Consider the following 21,697-nt stretch of genomic DNA (forward strand, 5'->3'; position numbering starts at 1 on the left):
TATCCGAGACTTGTAATTTACCTAGATTCGCTCACCATGAAATTCCGTGTTCTGAACACGCTACATGCATCTCGGATTCCACAAATATTAACTACAGGGTTGTTAGCATGTGGATTACCGTAGTTTTATCCACCATACAAGGCATAATGGCGCTTACAAGCATTTTCTCATTTTTTGAAAATTTTTCTAACGCCACTTTCGAAAATGAGGCACTTTTCACCGAAAAATGCTCTTGGAGAGAGTTCTATACAATAGACATTTAATTTACATAGGTTCGCTCACCATCAAATTCTGTGTTCTGAGAAAGCTGCATGCATATCAGTTTCGACAAATATTCACTACAGAATTTTTTAGCATGTGGATTACTGAACTTTCATCCACCATACAATTCATATTGACACTTAGAATCATTTTCTCAGATTTCGAAGTGTTTTTCTAATGCCAGTTTTTAAAATGATGCAGATTTCGCAGATAAATGCTTTTGGAGCGAGTTCTACCTAATACATGTGTAAATTGCAAGGTTTCTATTACCGTGATAGTCTGTGTTCCGAACACATTACATGGATCACGGATTTGACAAACATTTATTAATGAGTTGGGAACGTGTTGATTACCGAACATTCATCCAACAAACACGGCATATTTAAACCTAGAAATATTTCTCTGTGTTTGCAGATTTGTCCGAATGCCAGTTGCAAAAAACAGGCAGTTTTCACAGAAAAATTCTCTTCGAGCGTGTTCTATCAGACAGACATGAAATTTACAATGTTTCACCTACCATGACATTCCCTGTTCAGAACACGCTCTATGCATACTGGATTTATAAAGCATTCATTGCTGATTCGAGAGCATGTGGATTTCCGAAATTTAATCCACCATACAAGGCATATTTACACCTAGAAATATTTACTATGCTTTCACAGCTTTCTCCTAACTTCTGGTTTTAAAATCATGAAGTTTTCTCAGGAAAAATCCTCTTCAAGCGAGTTCTATCCAGAGGAATTGTAATTTAAGCAGTTTCCCTCAAAGTGACTTTCTGTTTTCTGAACATTCTACATGCATCACGGATTTGACAAAAGATAATTACTCAGTTGTGTGCATGTGGATTACAGAACTTTCATCCAGCTTATAAGACATATATACCCGTAGAAATATTTACTCTGATTTCACTACTTTTTCCTACCGTCTTTTTTGAAAATCATGATGTTTTTGCAGAAGTAATCTCTGTAAGCGAGTTCGAACCAGTAGAATTGTAATTTCAATAGTTTCCCACAAAGTGACTTTCTATGGTCCGAACATGCTAAATTCATCAGGATTTGACAGAAATTCATTACTCAGTTGTGTGCATGTAGATTACAAAATTTTCATTGACCATATAATGCATATATATACCTAGAATATATTATTCTGAGTTCGCAGCTTTTTCCTAATGGCAGTTTAGAAAATCAGGCAACTATAGCAGGATAAATTTCTTGTAGCATGTTTTGCACATTGGACATATAATTTCCATAGTGTCCCTCGCCGTGAAATTCCGTGCTTCAAACATGCTACTTGCAGCGCAGGTTCGACAAATATTCACTGCTGAGTTTTTAGCATGTGGATTACTGAACTTTCATCTACCATAAAATGTATATATACAGATAGAAACATGAACAAAATATATGCAGATTTTTCTTAACGTCAGTTTCTCAAATCAGGCAGTTTTCAAAGAAATATACTCTTGGAACTTGTTCCACCCAATAGACATGTAATTTACAGAGATTCGCTCATCGTCAAATTCTGTGTTCTGAAAAAAATGCATGCATCATGGTTTCGAAAAATTTTCACTACAGATTTGTTAGCATGCGTTTTTCTGAACTTTCATCACCATACATGTCATATTGACACTTAGAAGCTTTTTCTCAAAATTCGAATTATTTCCTAATGCCAGTTTGGAAAATGAGGCAGATTTCACAGAAAAATGCTTTTGGAGCAAGTTCTACCAAGTGGACATGTCATTTAAATGCTTTCACTCACCGTGACATTGCATGTTCCGAACACGCTACATGCATCACTGATTCGACAAACATTCTTTATTGAGTGGTGAACATGTGTATTACCGAACTTTCATCCACCATACAATGTGTATTTACACATAGAAACATTTATTCTTATTTAGTAGATTTCTCCTTACGTCAGTTTCTAAAATCATGCAGTTTTCGCAGAAAAAACTTCTTGGGGCGAGTACTACCCAATACACATGTAATTTACATTTGTCCCCTCACTGTGATATTCCAAGTTCTTAACATGCTACATGCATCACAGATTCAGAAAGCATTCATTACTGTGTTATGAGTATGTGCATTAAAAACTTTCATTCACCATACAAGACATAATAGCACCTAGAAACATTAACTCTGAGATAGCATCAATTTCCTAATAGCAGTTTTGAAAATTAGGCATTTTCTTAAGGAAAAAACTGTTGGAGCGATTTCTACCCACTAGGCATGTAATTTACATGGATTCCATAGCTGTGAAATTACATCTTTCGAACACGCTACATGCATAACTGATTTGACACATATTCACTACAAATGTGTTTGCATGTGGATTAACGAACTTTCAACACAATAAAAGGCATAGTGACACTTTGAAGCATTTTCTCTGATTTCACAGAGATTTCCAATCGCCAGATTCCAAAATGCAGCAGATAACACAGCAAAAATCTCTTGGAGCGTGTTCTACCCAATACACTTGTAATTTACATAGATTTGCTCACCGTGAAATTCCGTGTTCTGAACACGCTACATGCATCTCGGATTCCACAAATATTAACTACAGAGTTGTTAGCATGTGGATTACCATAGTTTTATCCACCATACAAGGCATAATGGCGCTTACAATCATTTTCTCATTTTTTGAAATTTTACCTAAAGCCAGTTTCGAAAATGAGGCAGTTTTCACAGAAAAATATTCTTGGAGAGAGTTCTACACAATAGACATGTAATTTACATAGATTCACTCACCGTCAAAATCTGTGTTCTGACAAAGATGCATGCATCAAAGTTTCGACAAGTATTCACTACAGATTTCTTAGCATGTGCATTTCTGATCTTTCATCCACATTCAAGTCATATTGACACTTAGAAGCATTATCTCAGATTTCGAATATATTTCCTAATTCCAGGTTTGAAAGTGAGGCAGATTTTTCAGTAAAATGCTTGTGGAGCGAGTTCTACCCAATGGACATGAAATTTAAATGCTTCCGCTCATCGAGAATTTCTGTGTTCCAAACATGCTCCCTGCATCAGGGATAAGAGAAAAACTCTTTAATGAGTTGTGAACATTAGAATTACCGAATTTTCATCCACCAAACAAGGCATTATTACACGTAGAAAGACTTTTCCAGATTTAGTAGATATCTCCTAATGTCAGTTTCTAAAATCATGCAGTTTATGCAGAAATATCCTCTTGGAGAGAGTTTTACTCAATAGAGATGTAATTTACATAGATTCGCTCACTGTTAACTTCCGTGTTCTGAGAAAGCTGTATGCATCACTGAATCGACAAAAATTCACTACAGAATTGTTAGCATGTGGATTACTGAGTTTTCATCCACCATTAAAGTCATATTGCACTTAGAAACATTTTCTCAGATTTCAAACTCTTTTCCTTATGCCAGTTTTGAAAATGAGGCAGATTTCACAGAAAAATATTTTTGGAGTGAGTTTTACCCAATAGATATATAATTTACAAAGTTTATTTCACCTTGATATTCTGTGTTCTGAATATGATACGTGCATCACGGATTCGACAAACATTTTTTAATGAGTTGTGAACATGTGGATTACCAAACTTTCATCCACCAAACACGGCATATTTACACGTAGAAATGTTTCTCCTCGTTTGCAGGTTTGTCCTAATGCCACTTGCGAAATACAGGCAGTTTTCACAGAAAAATTCTCTTCGATCGTGTTCTATCCAATAGACATTGAATTTACAATGTTTCACTTACCATGACATTCCGTGTTCATAACACGCTACATGCATATTGGATTTAGAAATCATTCATTACCTAGTTGTGAGCATGTGGATTTCTGAAATTTCAACCACCATACAAGGTATATTTACACCTAGAAATAATGACTCTGCTTTCACAGCATTTTCATTACTTCAGTTTCAAAAATCATGAAGTTTTCGCAGGAAAAAACACTTCATGCGAGTTCTACAAAGGAGAATTGTAATTTAAATAGTTTCCCTCAAAGTGACTTTCCATTTTCTGAACACGCTATATCCATCACTTATTTGACAAACATTCATTACTCAGGTGTGTGCATGTGGATTACAGAACTTTCATCCACCATACAAGGCATAAATACACCTAGAAATATATACTCTGATTTCACAGATTTTTCCTAACTTCAGTCTCGAAATCATAAAGATTTCCCAGAAAAAATCTCTTCATGTGACATCTATCCATTAGAATTGCAATTTCAATTGTTTCCATCAAAGTGACTTTCCGTGGTGCGAACATGTTAAATTCATCACAGATTTGACCAACATTCATTACTCAGTTGTGTGCCTGTGATTTACAGAAGTTTCATCCACCATAGAATGCATATATAAACCTTGAAACTATTATTCTGATTTTGAAGCTTTTTCCTAACTGCAGTTTAGAATATCAGGCAACTTTTGCAGGAAAATTCTCTTGTAGAGTGTTCTACACAGTAGACATGTAATTTACATAGATCTCCTCGCCGTGACCTACCGTGCTCCGAACATGCTACATGCACAGCAGTTCGACAAATATTAAGTGCTGAGTTGTTAGCATGTGGATTAATGTACTTTCATTTACCATACAATGTATAAATACAGCTAGAAGCATGTACTCAGTATTTGCAGATATTTCTTAATGCCAGTTTCGAAAATAAGACCCTTTTCACAGAAAAATCCTCTTGGAGTGAGTTCTACCCAATAGACTTGTAATTTACATACTTTCAGTTACCATGACGTTCTGTGTTCCGAATTCATTACATGCATCACAGAATCTACAACATTCTTTAATGCGTGTACTCATGTGCATTACAAACTTTCATCCACCACACAAGACATAATTGCACCTAGAAACATTAACTCTGAGTTCGCAGCAATTTCCTAATAGCAGTTTTGAAAATTATTCATTTTTTTTGGAATAACATTTTGGAGCGATTTCTACCCACTAGGCATGTAAATAACATAGATTCCATTGCTGTGATATTACGTCCTTCGAACACGCTACATGCACAACGGATTCGAGATATATTCACTACAAATATGTTTGCATGTGGATTACCGAACTTTCAGCATAATAAAAGGCATATTGATACTAAGAAGCATTTTCTCTGATTTCAAAGAATTTTCCAAAGGCAGTTTAGAAAATGTGGCAGATTTCTTAGCAAAAAGCTTTTGAGGCAAGTTCTATCCGAGACTTGTAATTTACCTAGATTCGCTCACCGTGAAATTCCGTGTTCTGAACACGCTACATGCATCTCGGATTCCACAAATATTAACTACAGGGTTGTTAGCATGTGGATTACCGTAGTTTTATCCACCATACAAGGCATAATGGCGCTTACAAGCATTTTCTCATTTTTTGAAAATTTTTCTAACGCCACTTTCGAAAATGAGGCACTTTTCACCGAAAAATGCTCTTGGAGAGAGTTCTATACAATAGACATTTAATTTACATAGGTTCGCTCACCATCAAATTCTGTGTTCTGAGAAAGATGCATGCATATCAGTTTCGACAAATATTCACTACAGAATTTTTTAGCATGTGGATTACTGAACTTTCATCCACCATACAATTCATATTGACACTTAGAATCATTTTCTCAGATTTTGAAGTGTTTTTCTAATGCCAGTTTTTAAAATGAGGCAGATTTCGCAGATAAATGCTTTTGGAGCGAGTTCTACCTAATACATGTGTAAATTGCAAGGTTTCTATTACCATGATAGTCTGTGTTCTGAACACATTACATAGATCACGGATTTGACAAACATTTATTAATGAGTTGGGAACGTGTTGATTACCGAACATTCATCCAACAAACACGGCATATTTAAACCTAGAAATATTTCTCTGTGTTTGCAGATTTGTCCGAATGCCAGTTGCAAAAAACAGGCAGTTTTCACAGAAAAATTCTCTTCGAGCGTGTTCTATCAGACAGACATGAAATTTACAATGTTTCACCTACCATGACATTCCCTGTTCAGAACACGCTCTATGCATACTGGATTTATAAAGCATTCATTGCTGATTCGAGAGCATGTGGATTTCCGAAATTTAATCCACCATACAAGGCATATTTACACCTAGAAATATTTACTATGCTTTCACAGCTTTCTCCTAACTTCTGGTTTTAAAATCATGAAGTTTTCTCAGGAAAAATCCTCTTCAAGCGAGTTCTATCCAGAGGAATTGTAATTTAAGCAGTTTCCCTCAAAGTGACTTTCTGTTTTCTGAACATTCTACATGCATCACGGATTTGACAAAAGATAATTACTCAGTTGTGTGCATGTGGATTACAGAACTTTCATCCAGCTTATAAGACATATATACCCGTAGAAATATTTACTCTGATTTCACTACTTTTTCCTACCGTCTTTTTTGAAAATCATGATGTTTTTGCAGAAGTAATCTCTGTAAGCGAGTTCGAACCAGTAGAATTGTAATTTCAATAGTTTCCCACAAAGTGACTTTCTATGGTCCGAACATGCTAAATTCATCAGGATTTGACAGAAATTCATTACTCAGTTGTGTGCATGTAGATTACAAAATTTTCATTGACCATATAATGCATATATATACCTAGAATATATTATTCTGAGTTCGCAGCTTTTTCCTAATGGCAGTTTAGAAAATCAGGCAACTATAGCAGGATAAATTTCTTGTAGCATGTTTTGCACATTGGACATATAATTTCCATAGTGTCCCTCGCCGTGAAATTCCGTGCTTCAAACATGCTACTTGCAGCGCAGGTTCGACAAATATTCACTGCTGAGTTTTTAGCATGTCGATTACTGAACTTTCATCTACCATAAAATGTATATATACAGATAGAAACATGAACAAAGTATATGCAGATTTTTCTTAACGTCAGTTTCTCAAATCAGGCAGTTTTCAAAGAAATATACTCTTGGAACTTGTTCCACCCAATAGACATGTAATTTACAGAGATTCGCTCATCGTCAAATTCTGTGTTCTGAAAAAAATGCATGCATCATGGTTTCGAAAAATTTTCACTACAGATTTGTTAGCATGCGTTTTTCTGAACTTTCATCACCATACAAGTCATATTGACACTTAGAAGCTTTTTCTCAAAATTCGAATTATTTCCTAATGCCAGTTTGGAAAATGAGGCAGATTTCACAGAAAAATGCTTTTGGAGCAAGTTCTACCAAGTGGACATGTCATTTAAATGCTTTCACTCACCGTGACATTGCATGTTCCGAACACGCTACATGCATCACTGATTCGACAAACATTCTTTATTGAGTGGTGAACATGTGTATTACCGAACTTTCATCCACCATACAATGTGTATTTACACATAGAAACATTTATTCTTATTTAGTAGATTTCTCCTTACGTCAGTTTCTAAAATCATGCAGTTTTCGCAGAAAAAACTTCTTGGGGTGAGTACTACCCAATACACATGTAATTTACATTTGTCCCCTCACTGTGATATTCCAAGTTCTTAACATGCTACATGCATCACAGATTCAGAAAGCATTCATTACTGTGTTATGAGTATGTGCATTAAAAACTTTCATTCACCATACAAGACATAATAGCACCTAGAAACATTAACTCTGAGATAGCATCAATTTCCTAATAGCAGTTTTGAAAATTAGGCATTTTCTTAAGGAAAAAACTGTTGGAGCGATTTCTACCCACTAGGCATGTAATTTACATGGATTCCATAGCTGTGAAATTACATCTTTCGAACACGCTACATGCATAACTGATTTGACACATATTCACTACAAATGTGTTTGCATGTGGATTAACGAACTTTCAACACAATAAAAGGCATAGTGACACTTTGAAGCATTTTCTCTGATTTCACAGAGATTTCCAATCGCCAGATTCCAAAATGCAGCAGATAACACAGCAAAAATCTCTTGGAGCGTGTTCTACCCAATACACTTGTAATTTACATAGATTTGCTCACCGTGAAATTCCGTGTTCTGAACACGCTACATGCATCTCGGATTCCACAAATATTAACTACAGAGTTGTTAGCATGTGGATTACCATAGTTTTATCCACCATACAAGGCATAATGGCGCTTACAATCATTTTCTCATTTTTTGAAATTTTACCTAAAGCCAGTTTCGAAAATGAGGCAGTTTTCACAGAAAAATATTCTTGGAGAGAGTTCTACACAATAGACATGTAATTTACATAGATTCACTCACCGTCAAAATCTGTGTTCTGACAAAGATGCATGCATCAAAGTTTCGACAAGTATTCACTACAGATTTCTTAGCATGTGCATTTCTGATCTTTCATCCACATTCAAGTCATATTGACACTTAGAAGCATTATCTCAGATTTCGAATATATTTCCTAATTCCAGGTTTGAAAGTGAGGCAGATTTTTCAGTAAAATGCTTGTGGAGCGAGTTCTACCCAATGGACATGAAATTTAAATGCTTCCGCTCATCGAGAATTTCTGTGTTCCAAACATGCTCCCTGCATCAGGGATAAGAGAAAAACTCTTTAATGAGTTGTGAACATTAGAATTACCGAATTTTCATCCACCAAACAAGGCATTATTACACGTAGAAAGACTTTTCCAGATTTAGTAGATATCTCCTAATGTCAGTTTCTAAAATCATGCAGTTTATGCAGAAATATCCTCTTGGAGAGAGTTTTACTCAATAGAGATGTAATTTACATAGATTCGCTCACTGTTAACTTCCGTGTTCTGAGAAAGCTGTATGCATCACTGAATCGACAAAAATTCACTACAGAATTGTTAGCATGTGGATTACTGAGTTTTCATCCACCATTAAAGTCATATTGCACTTAGAAACATTTTCTCAGATTTCAAACTCTTTTCCTTATGCCAGTTTTGAAAATGAGGCAGATTTCACAGAAAAATATTTTTGGAGTGAGTTTTACCCAATAGATATATAATTTACAAAGTTTATTTCACCTTGATATTCTGTGTTCTGAATATGATACGTGCATCACGGATTTGACAAACATTTTTTAATGAGTTGTGAACATGTGGATTACCAAACTTTCATCCACCAAACACGGCATATTTACACGTAGAAATGTTTCTCCTCGTTTGCAGGTTTGTCCTAATGCCACTTGCGAAATACAGGCAGTTTTCACAGAAAAATTCTCTTCGATCGTGTTCTATCCAATAGACATTGAATTTACAATGTTTCACTTACCATGACATTCCGTGTTCATAACACGCTACATGCATATTGGATTTAGAAATCATTCATTACCTAGTTGTGAGCATGTGGATTTCTGAAATTTCAACCACCATACAAGGTATATTTACACCTAGAAATAATGACTCTGCTTTCACAGCATTTTCATTACTTCAGTTTCAAAAATCATGAAGTTTTCGCAGGAAAAAACACTTCATGCGAGTTCTACAAAGGAGAATTGTAATTTAAATAGTTTCCCTCAAAGTGACTTTCCATTTTCTGAACACGCTATATCCATCACTTATTTGACAAACATTCATTACTCAGGTGTGTGCATGTGGATTACAGAACTTTCATCCACCATACAAGGCATAAATACACCTAGAAATATATACTCTGATTTCACAGATTTTTCCTAACTTCAGTCTCGAAATCATAAAGATTTCCCAGAAAAAATCTCTTCATGTGACATCTATCCATTAGAATTGCAATTTCAATTGTTTCCATCAAAGTGACTTTCCGTGGTGCGAACATGTTAAATTCATCACAGATTTGACAAACATTCATTACTCAGTTGTGTGCCTGTGATTTACAGAAGTTTCATCCACCATAGAATGCATATATAAACCTTGAAATTATTATTCTGATTTTGAAGCTTTTTCCTAACTGCAGTTTAGAATATCAGGCAACTTTTGCAGGAAAATTCTCTTGTAGAGTGTTCTACACAGTAGACATGTAATTTACATAGATCTCCTCGCCGTGACCTACCGTGCTCCGAACATGCTACATGCACAGCAGTTCGACAAATATTAAGTGCTGAGTTGTTAGCATGTGGATTAATGTACTTTCATTTACCATACAATGTATAAATACAGCTAGAAGCATGTACTCAGTATTTGCAGATATTTCTTAATGCCAGTTTCGAAAATAAGACCCTTTTCACAGAAAAATCCTCTTGGAGTGAGTTCTACCCAATAGACTTGTAATTTACATACTTTCAGTTACCATGACGTTCTGTGTTCCGAATTCATTACATGCATCACAGAATCTACAACATTCTTTAATGCGTGTACTCATGTGCATTACAAACTTTCATCCACCACACAAGACATATTTGCACCTAGAAACATTAACTCTGAGTTCACAGCAATTTCCTAATAGCAGTTTTGAAAATTATTCATTTTTTTTGGAATAACATTTTGGAGCGATTTCTACCCACTAGGCATGTAAATAACATAGATTCCATTGCTGTGATATTACGTCCTTCGAACACGCTACATGCACAACGGATTCAAGATATATTCACTACAAATATGTTTGCATGTGGATTACCGAACTTTCAGCATAATAAAAGGCATATTGATACTAAGAAGCATTTTCTCTGATTTCAAAGAATTTTCCAAAGGCAGTTTAGAAAATGTGGCAGATTTCTTAGCAAAAATCTTTTGAGGCAAGTTCTATCCGAGACTTGTAATTTACCTAGATTCGCTCACCGTGAAATTCCGTGTTCTGAACACGCTACATGCATCTCGGATTCCACAAATATTAACTACATAGTTGTTAGCATGTGGATTACCGTAGTTTTATCCACCATACAAGGCATAATGGCGCTTACAAGCATTTTCTCATTTTTTGAAAATTTTTCTAACGCCACTTTCGAAAATGAGGCACTTTTCACCGAAACATGCTCTTGGAGAGAGTTCTATACAATAGACATTTAATTTACATAGGTTCGCTCACCATCAAATTCTGTGTTCTGAGAAAGCTGCATGCATATCAGTTTCGACAAATATTCACTACAGAATTTTTTAGCATGTGGATTACTGAACTTTCATCCACCATACAATTCATATTGACACTTAGAATCATTTTCTCAGATTTCGAAGTGTTTTTCTAATGCCAGTTTTTAAAATGAGGCAGATTTCGCAGATAAATGCTTTTGGAGCGAGTTCTACCTAATACATGTGTAAATTGCAAGGTTTCTATTACCGTGATAGTCTGTGTTCCGAACACATTACATAGATCACGGATTCGACAAACATTTATTAATGAGTTGGGAACGTGTTGATTACCGAACATTCATCCAACAAACACGGCATATTTAAACCTAGAAATATTTCTCTGTGTTTGCAGATTTGTCCGAATGCCAGTTGCAAAAAACAGGCAGTTTTCACAGAAAAATTCTCTTCGAGCGTGTTCTATCAGACAGACATGAAATTTACAATGTTTCACCTACCATGACATTCCCTGTTCAGAACACGCTCTATGCATACTGGATTTATAAAGCATTCATTGCTGATTCGAGAGCATGTGGATTTCCGAAATTTAATCCACCATACAAGGCATATTTACACCTAGAAATATTTACTATGCTTTCACAGCTTTCTCCTAACTTCTGGTTTTAAAATCATGAAGTTTTCTCAGGAAAAATCCTCTTCAAGCGAGTTCTATCCAGAGGAATTGTAATTTAAGCAGTTTCCCTCAAAGTGACTTTCTGTTTTCTGAACATTCTACATGCATCACGGATTTGACAAAAGATAATTACTCAGTTGTGTGCATGTGGATTACAGAACTTTCATCCAGCTTATAAGACATATATACCCGTAGAAATATTTACTCTGATTTCACTACTTTTTCCTACCGTCTTTTTTGAATATCATGATGTTTTTGCAGAAGTAATCTCTGTAAGCGAGTTCGAACCAGTAGAATTGTAATTTCAATAGTTTCCCACAAAGTGACTTTCCATGGTCCGAAAATGCTAAATTCATCAGGATTTGACAGAAATTCATTACTCAGTTGTGTGCATGTAGATTACAAAATTTTCATTGACCATATAATGCATATATATACCTAGAATATATTATTCTGAGTTCGCAGCTTTTTCCTAATGGCAGTTTAGAAAATCAGGCAACTATAGCAGGATAAATTTCTTGTAGCATGTTTTGCACATTGGACATATAATTTCCATAGTGTCCCTCGCCGTGAAATTCCGTGCTTCAAACATGCTACTTGCAGCGCAGGTTCGACAAATATTCACTGCTGAGTTTTTAGCATGTCGATTACTGAACTTTCATCTACCATAAAATGTATATATACAGATAGAAACATGAACAAAATATATGCAGATTTTTCTTAACGTCAGTTTCTCAAATCAGGCAGTTTTCAAAGAAATATACTCTTGGAACTTGTTCCACCCAATAGACATGTAATTTACAGAGATTCGCTCATCGTCAAATTCTGTGTTCTGAAAAAAATGCATGCATCATGGTTTCGAAAAATTTTCACTACAGATTTGTTAGCATGCGTTTTTCTGAACTTTCATCACCATACATGTCATATTGACACTTAGAAGCTTTTTCTCAAAATTCGAATTATTTCCTAATGCCAGTTTGGAAAATGAGGCAGATTTCACAGAAAAATGCTTTTGGAGCAAGTTCTACCAAGTGGACATGTCATTTAAATGCTTTCACTCACCGTGACATTGCATGTTCCGAACACGCTACATGCATCACTGATTCGACAAACATTCTTTATTGAGTGGTGAACATGTGTATTACCGAACTTTCATCCACCATACAATGTGTATTTACACATAGAAACATTTATTCTTATTTAGTAGATTTCTCCTTACGTCAGTTTCTAAAATCATGCAGTTTTCGCAGAAAAAACTTCTTGGGGCGAGTACTACCCAATACACATGTAATTTACATTTGTCCCCTCACTGTGATATTCCAAGTTCTTAACATGCTACATGCATCACAGATTCAGAAAGCATTCATTACTGTGTTATGAGTATGTGCATTAAAAACTTTCATTCACCATACAAGACATAATAGCACCTAGAAACATTAACTCTGAGATAGCATCAATTTCCTAATAGCAGTTTTGAAAATTAGGCATTTTCTTAAGGAAAAAACTGTTGGAGCGATTTCTACCCACTAGGCATGTAATTTACATGGATTCCATAGCTGTGAAATTACATCTTTCGAACACGCTACATGCATAACTGATTTGACACATATTCACTACAAATGTGTTTGCATGTGGATTAACGAACTTTCAACACAATAAAAGGCATAGTGACACTTTGAAGCATTTTCTCTGATTTCACAGAGATTTCCAATCGCCAGATTCCAAAATGCAGCAGATAACACAGCAAAAATCTCTTGGAGCGTGTTCTACCCAATACACTTGTAATTTACATAGATTTGCTCACCGTGAAATTCCGTGTTCTGAACACGCTACATGCATCTCGGATTCCACAAATATTAACTACAGAGTTGTTAGCATGTGGATTACCATAGTTTTATCCACCATACAAGGCATAATGGCGCTTACAATCATTTTCTCATTTTTTGAAATTTTACCTAAAGCCAGTTTCGAAAATGAGGCAGTTTTCACAGAAAAATATTCTTGGAGAGAGTTCTACACAATAGACATGTAATTTACATAGATTCACTCACCGTCAAAATCTGTGTTCTGACAAAGATGCATGCATCAAAGTTTCGACAAGTATTCACTACAGATTTCTTAGCATGTGCATTTCTGATCTTTCATCCACATTCAAGTCATATTGACACTTAGAAGCATTATCTCAGATTTCGAATATATTTCCTAATTCCAGGTTTGAAAGTGAGGCAGATTTTTCAGTAAAATGCTTGTGGAGCGAGTTCTACCCAATGGAGATGAAATTTAAATGCTTCCGCTCATCGAGAATTTCTGTGTTCCAAACATGCTCCCTGCATCAGGGATAAGAGAAAAACTCTTTAATGAGTTGTGAACATTAGAATTACCGAATTTTCATCCACCAAACAAGGCATTATTACACGTAGAAAGACTTTTCCAGATTTAGTAGATATCTCCTAATGTCAGTTTCTAAAATCATGCAGTTTATGCAGAAATATCCTCTTGGAGAGAGTTTTACTCAATAGAGATGTAATTTACATAGATTCGCTCACTGTTAACTTCCGTGTTCTGAGAAAGCTGTATGCATCACTGAATCGACAAAAATTCACTACAGAATTGTTAGCATGTGGATTACTGAGTTTTCATCCACCATTAAAGTCATATTGCACTTAGAAACATTTTCTCAGATTTCAAACTCTTTTCCTTATGCCAGTTTTGAAAATGAGGCAGATTTCACAGAAAAATATTTTTGGAGTGAGTTTTACCCAATAGATATATAATTTACAAAGTTTATTTCACCATGATATTCTGTGTTCTGAATATGATACGTGCATCACGGATTCGACAAACATTTTTTAATGAGTTGTGAACATGTGGATTACCAAACTTTCATCCACCAAACACGGCATATTTACACGTAGAAATGTTTCTCCTCGTTTGCAGGTTTGTCCTAATGCCACTTGCGAAATACAGGCAGTTTTCACAGAAAAATTCTCTTCGATCGTGTTCTATCCAATAGACATTGAATTTACAATGTTTCACTTACCATGACATTCCGTGTTCATAACACGCTACATGCATATTGGATTTAGAAATCATTCATTACCTAGTTGTGAGCATGTGGATTTCTGAAATTTCAACCACCATACAAGGTATATTTACACCTAGAAATAATGACTCTGCTTTCACAGCATTTTCATTACTTCAGTTTCAAAAATCATGAAGTTTTCGCAGGAAAAAACTCTTCATGCGAGTTCTACAAAGGAGAATTGTAATTTAAATAGTTTCCCTCAAAGTGACTTTCCATTTTCTGAACACGCTATATGCATCACTTATTTGACAAACATTCATTACTCAGGTGTGTGCATGTGGATTACAGAACTTTCATCCACCATACAAGGCATAAATACACCTAGAAATATATACTCTGATTTCACAGATTTTTCCTAACTTCAGTCTCGAAATCATAAAGATTTCCCAGAAAAAATCTCTTCATGTGACATCTATCCATTAGAATTGCAATTTCAATTGTTTCCATCAAAGTGACTTTCCGTGGTGCGAACATGTTAAATTCATCACAGATTTGACCAACATTCATTACTCAGTTGTGTGCCTGTGATTTACAGAAGTTTCATCCACCATAGAATGCATATATAAACCTTGAAACTATTATTCTGATTTTGAAGCTTTTTCCTAACTGCAGTTTAGAATATCAGGCAACTTTTGCAGGAAAATTCTCTTGTAGAGTGTTCTACACAGTAGACATGTAATTTACATAGATCTCCTCGCCGTGACCTACCGTGCTCCGAACATGCTACATGCACAGCAGTTCGACAAATATTAAGTGCTGAGTTGTTAGCATGTGGATTAATGTACTTTCATTTACCATACAATGTATAAATACAGCTAGAAGCATGTACTCAGTATTTGCAGATATTTCTTAATGCCAGTTTCGAAAATAAGACCCTTTTCACAGAAAAATCCTCTTGGAGTGAGTTCTACCCAATAGACTTGTAATTTACATACTTTCAGTTACCATGACGTTCTGTGTTCCGAATTCATTACATGCATCACAGAATCTACAACATTCTTTAATGCGTGTACTCATGTGCATTACAAACTTTCATCCACCACACAAGACATATTTGCACCTAGAAACATTAACTCTGAGTTCGCAGCAATTTCCTAATAGCAGTTTTGAAAATTATTCATTTTTTTTGGAATAACATTTTGGAGCGATTTCTACCCACTAGGCATGTAAATAACATAGATTCCATTGCTGTGATATTACGTCCTTCGAACACGCTACATGCACAACGGATTCGAGATATATTCACTACAAATATGTTTGCATGTGGATTACCGAACTTTCAGCATAATAAAAGGCATATTGATACTAAGAAGCATTTTCTCTGATTTCAAAGAATTTTCCAAAGGCAGTTTAGAAAATGTGGCAGATTTCTTAGCAAAAATCTTTTGAGGCAAGTTCTATCCGAGACTTGTAATTTACCTAGATTCGCTCACCGTGAAATTCCGTGTTCTGAACACGCTACATGCATCTCGGATTCCACAAATATTAACTACAGGGTTGTTAGCATGTGGATTACCGTAGTTTTATCCACCATACAAGGCATAATGGCGCTTACAAGCATTTTCTCATTTTTTGAAAATTTTTCTAACGCCACTTTCGAAAATGAGGCACTTTTCACCGAAAAATGCTCTTGGAGAGAGTTCTATACAATAGACATTTAATTTACATAGGTTCGCTCACCATCAAATTCTGTGTTCTGAGAAAGCTGCATGCATATCAGTTTCGACAAATATTCACTACAGAATTTTTTAGCATGTGGATTAATGAACTTTCATCCACCATACAATTCATATTGACACTTAGAATCATTTTCTCAGATTTCGAAGTGTTTTTCTAATGCCAGTTTTTAAAATGAGGCAGATTTCGCAGATAAATGCTTTTGGAGCGAGTTCTACCTAATACATGTGTAAATTGCAAGGTTTCTATTACCGTGATAGTCTGTGTTCTGAACACATTACATGGATCACGGATTTGACAAACATTAATCAATGAGTTGGGAACGTGTTGATTACCGAACATTCATCCAACAAACACGGCATATTTAAACCTAGAAATATTTCTCTGTGTTTGCAGATTTGTCCGAATGCCAGTTGCAAAAAACAGGCAGTTTTCACAGAAAAATTCTCTTCGAGCGTGTTCTATCAGACAGACATGAAATTTACAATGTTTCACCTACCATGACATTCCCTGTTCAGAACACGCTCTATGCATACTGGATTTATAAAGCATTCATTGCTGATTCGAGAGCATGTGGATTTCCGAAATTTAATCCACCATACAAGGCATATTTACACCTAGAAATATTTACTATGCTTTCACAACTTTCTCCTAACTTCTGGTTTTAAAATCATGAAGTTTTCTCAGGAAAAATCCTCTTCAAGCGAGTTCTATCCAGAGGAATTGTAATTTAAGCAGTTTCCCTCAAAGTGACTTTCTGTTTTCTGAACATTCTACATGCATCACGGATTTGACAAAAGATAATTACTCAGTTGTGTGCATGTGGATTACAGAACTTTCATCCAGCTTATAAGACATATATACCCGTAGAAATATTTACTCTGATTTCACTACTTTTTCCTACCGTCTTTTTTGAAAATCATGATGTTTTTGCAGAAGTAATCTCTGTAAGCGAGTTCGAACCAGTAGAATTGTAATTTCAATAGTTTCCCACAAAGTGACTTTCTATGGTCCGAACATGCTAAATTCATCAGGTTTTGACAGAAATTCATTACTCAGTTGTGTGCATGTAGATTACAAAATTTTCATTGACCATATAATGCATATATATACCTAGAATATATTATTCTGAGTTCGCAGCTTTTTCCTAATGGCAGTTTAGAAAATCAGGCAACTATAGCAGGATAAATTTCTTGTAGCATGTTTTGCACATTGGACATATAATTTCCATAGTGTCCCTCGCCGTGAAATTCCGTGCTTCAAACATGCTACTTGCAGCGCAGGTTCGACAAATATTCACTGCTGAGTTTTTAGCATGTGGATTACTGAACTTTCATCTACCATAAAATGTATATATACAGATAGAAACATGAACAAAATATATGCAGATTTTTCTTAACGTCAGTTTCTCAAATCAGGCAGTTTTCAAAGAAATATACTCTTGGAACTTGTTCCACCCAATAGACATGTAATTTACAGAGATTCGCTCATCGTCAAATTCTGTGTTCTGAAAAAAATGCATGCATCATGGTTTCGAAAAATTTTCACTACAGATTTGTTAGCATGCGTTTTTCTGAACTTTCATCACCATACATGTCATATTGACTCTTAGAAGCTTTTTCTCAAAATTCGAATTATTTCCTAATGCCAGTTTGGAAAATGAGGCAGATTTCACAGAAAAATGCTTTTGGAGCAAGTTCTACCAAGTGGACATGTCATTTAAATGCTTTCACTCACCGTGACATTGCATGTTCCGAACACGCTACATGCATCACTGATTCGACAAACATTCTTTATTGAGTGGTGAACATGTGTATTACCGAACTTTCATCCACCATACAATGTGTATTTACACATAGAAACATTTATTCTTATTTAGTAGATTTCTCCTTACGTCAGTTTATAAAATCATGCAGTTTTCGCAGAAAAAACTTCTTGGGGCGAGTACTACCCAATACACATGTAATTTACATTTGTCCCCTCACTGTGATATTCCAAGTTCTTAACATGCTACATGCATCACAGATTCAGAAAGCATTCATTACTGTGTTATGAGTATGTGCATTAAAAACTTTCATTCACCATACAAGACATAATAGCACCTAGAAACATTAACTCTGAGATAGCATCAATTTCCTAATAGCAGTTTTGAAAATTAGGCATTTTCTTAAGGAAAAAACTGTTGGAGCGATTTCTACCCACTAGGCATGTAATTTACATGGATTCCATAGCTGTGAAATTACATCTTTCGAACACGCTACATGCATAACTGATTTGACACATATTCACTACAAATGTGTTTGCATGTGGATTAACGAACTTTCAACACAATAAAAGGCATAGTGACACTTTGAAGCATTTTCTCTGATTTCACAGAGATTTCCAATCGCCAGATTCCAAAATGCAGCAGATAACACAGCAAAAATCTCTTGGAGCGTGTTCTACCCAATACACTTGTAATTTACATAGATTTGCTCACCGTGAAATTCCGTGTTCTGAACACGCTACATGCATCTCGGATTCCACAAATATTAACTACAGAGTTGTTAGCATGTGGATTACCATAGTTTTATCCACCATACAAGGCATAATGGCGCTTACAATCATTTTCTCATTTTTTGAAATTTTACCTAAAGCCAGTTTCGAAAATGAGGCAGTTTTCACAGAAAAATATTCTTGGAGAGAGTTCTACACAATAGACATGTAATTTACATAGATTCACTCACCGTCAAAATCTGTGTTCTGACAAAGATGCATGCATCAAAGTTTCGACAAGTATTCACTACAGATTTCTTAGCATGTGCATTTCTGATCTTTCATCCACATTCAAGTCATATTGACACTTAGAAGCATTATCTCAGATTTCGAATATATTTCCTAATTCCAGGTTTGAAAGTGAGGCAGATTTTTCAGTAAAATGCTTGTGGAGCGAGTTCTACCCAATGGACATGAAATTTAAATGCTTCCGCTCATCGAGAATTTCTGTGTTCCAAACATGCTCCCTGCATCAGGGATAAGAGAAAAACTCTTTAATGAGTTGTGAACATTAGAATTACCGAATTTTCATCCACCAAACAAGGCATTATTACACGTAGAAAGACTTTTCCAGATTTAGTAGATATCTCCTAATGTCAGTTTCTAAAATCATGCAGTTTATGCAGAAATATCCTCTTGGAGAGAGTTTTACTCAATAGAGATGTAATTTACATAGATTCGCTCACTGTTAACTTCCGTGTTCTGAGAAAGCTGTATGCATCACTGAATCGACAAAAATTCACTACAGAATTGTTAGCATGTGGATTACTGAGTTTTCATCCACCATTAAAGTCATATTGCACTTAGAAACATTTTCTCAGATTTCAAACTCTTTTCATTATGCCAGTTTTGAAAATGAGGCAGATTTCACAGAAAAATATTTTTGGAGTGAGTTTTACCCAATAGATATATAATTTACAAAGTTTATTTCACCATGATATTCTGTGTTCTGAATATGATACGTGCATCACGGATTCGACAAACATTTTTTAATGAGTTGTGAACATGTGGATTACCAAACTTTCATCCACCAAACACGGCATATTTACACGTAGAAATGTTTCTCCTCGTTTGCAGGTTTGTCCTAATGCCACTTGCGAAATACAGGCAGTTTTCACAGAAAAATTCTCTTCGATCGTGTTCTATCCAATAGACATTGAATTTACAATGTTTCACTTACCATGACATTCCGTGTTCATAACACGCTACATGCATATTGGATTTAGAAATCATTCATTACCTAGTTGTGAGCATGTGGATTTCTGAAATTTCAACCACCATACAAGGTATATTTACACCTAGAAATAATGACTCTGCTTTCACAGCATTTTCATTACTTCAGTTTCAAAAATCATGAAGTTTTCGCAGGAAAAAACTCTTCATGCGAGTTCTACAAAGGAGAATTGTAATTTAAATAGTTTCCCTCAAACTGACTTTCCATTTTCTGAACACGCTATATCCATCACTTATTTGACAAACATTCATTACTCAGGTGTGTGCATGTGGATTACAGAACTTTCATCCACCATACAAGGCATAAATACACCTAGAAATATATACTCTGATTTCACAGATTTTTCCTAACTTCAGTCTCGAAATCATAAAGATTTCCCAGAAAAAATCTCTTCATGTGACATCTATCCATTAGAATTGCAATTTCAATTGTTTCCATCAAAGTGACTTTCCGTGGTGCGAACATGTTAAATTCATCACAGATTTGACCAACATTCATTACTCAGTTGTGTGCCTGTGATTTACAGAACTTTCATCCACCATAGAATGCATATATAAACCTTGAAACTATTATTCTGATTTTGAAGCTTTTTCCTAACTGCAGTTTAGAATATCAGGCAACTTTTGCAGGAAAATTCTCTTGTAGAGTGTTCTACACAGTAGACATGTAATTTACATAGATCTCCTCGCCGTGACCTACCGTGCTCCGAACATGCTACATGCACAGCAGTTCGACAAATATTAAGTGCTGAGTTGTTAGCATGTGGATTAATGTACTTTCATTTACCATACAATGTATAAATACAGCTAGAAGCATGTACTCAGTATTTGCAGATATTTCTTAATGCCAGTTTCTAAAATAAGACCCTTTTCACAGAAAAATCCTCTTGGAGTGAGTTCTACCCAATAGACTTGTAATTTACATACTTTCAGTTACCATGACGTTCTGTGTTCCGAATTCATTACATGCATCACAGAATCTACAACATTCTTTAATGCGTGTACTCATGTGCATTACAAACTTTCATCCACCACACAAGACATATTTGCACCTAGAAACATTAACTCTGAGTTCGCAGCAATTTCCTAATAGCAGTTTTGAAAATTATTCATTTTTTTTGGAATAACATTTTGGAGCGATTTCTACCCACTAGGCATGTAAATAACATAGATTCCATTGCTGTGATATTACGTCCTTCGAACACGCTACATGCACAACGGATTCGACATATATTCACTACAAATATGTTTGCATGTGGATTACCGAACTTTCAGCATAATAAAAGGCATATTGATACTAAGAAGCATTTTCTCTGATTTCAAAGAATTTTCCAAAGGC

Source organism: Camelus bactrianus, chromosome 2 (assembly GCF_048773025.1).
Source record: "Camelus bactrianus isolate YW-2024 breed Bactrian camel chromosome 2, ASM4877302v1, whole genome shotgun sequence".
In the NCBI taxonomy this organism is placed as follows: domain Eukaryota; kingdom Metazoa; phylum Chordata; class Mammalia; order Artiodactyla; family Camelidae; genus Camelus; species Camelus bactrianus.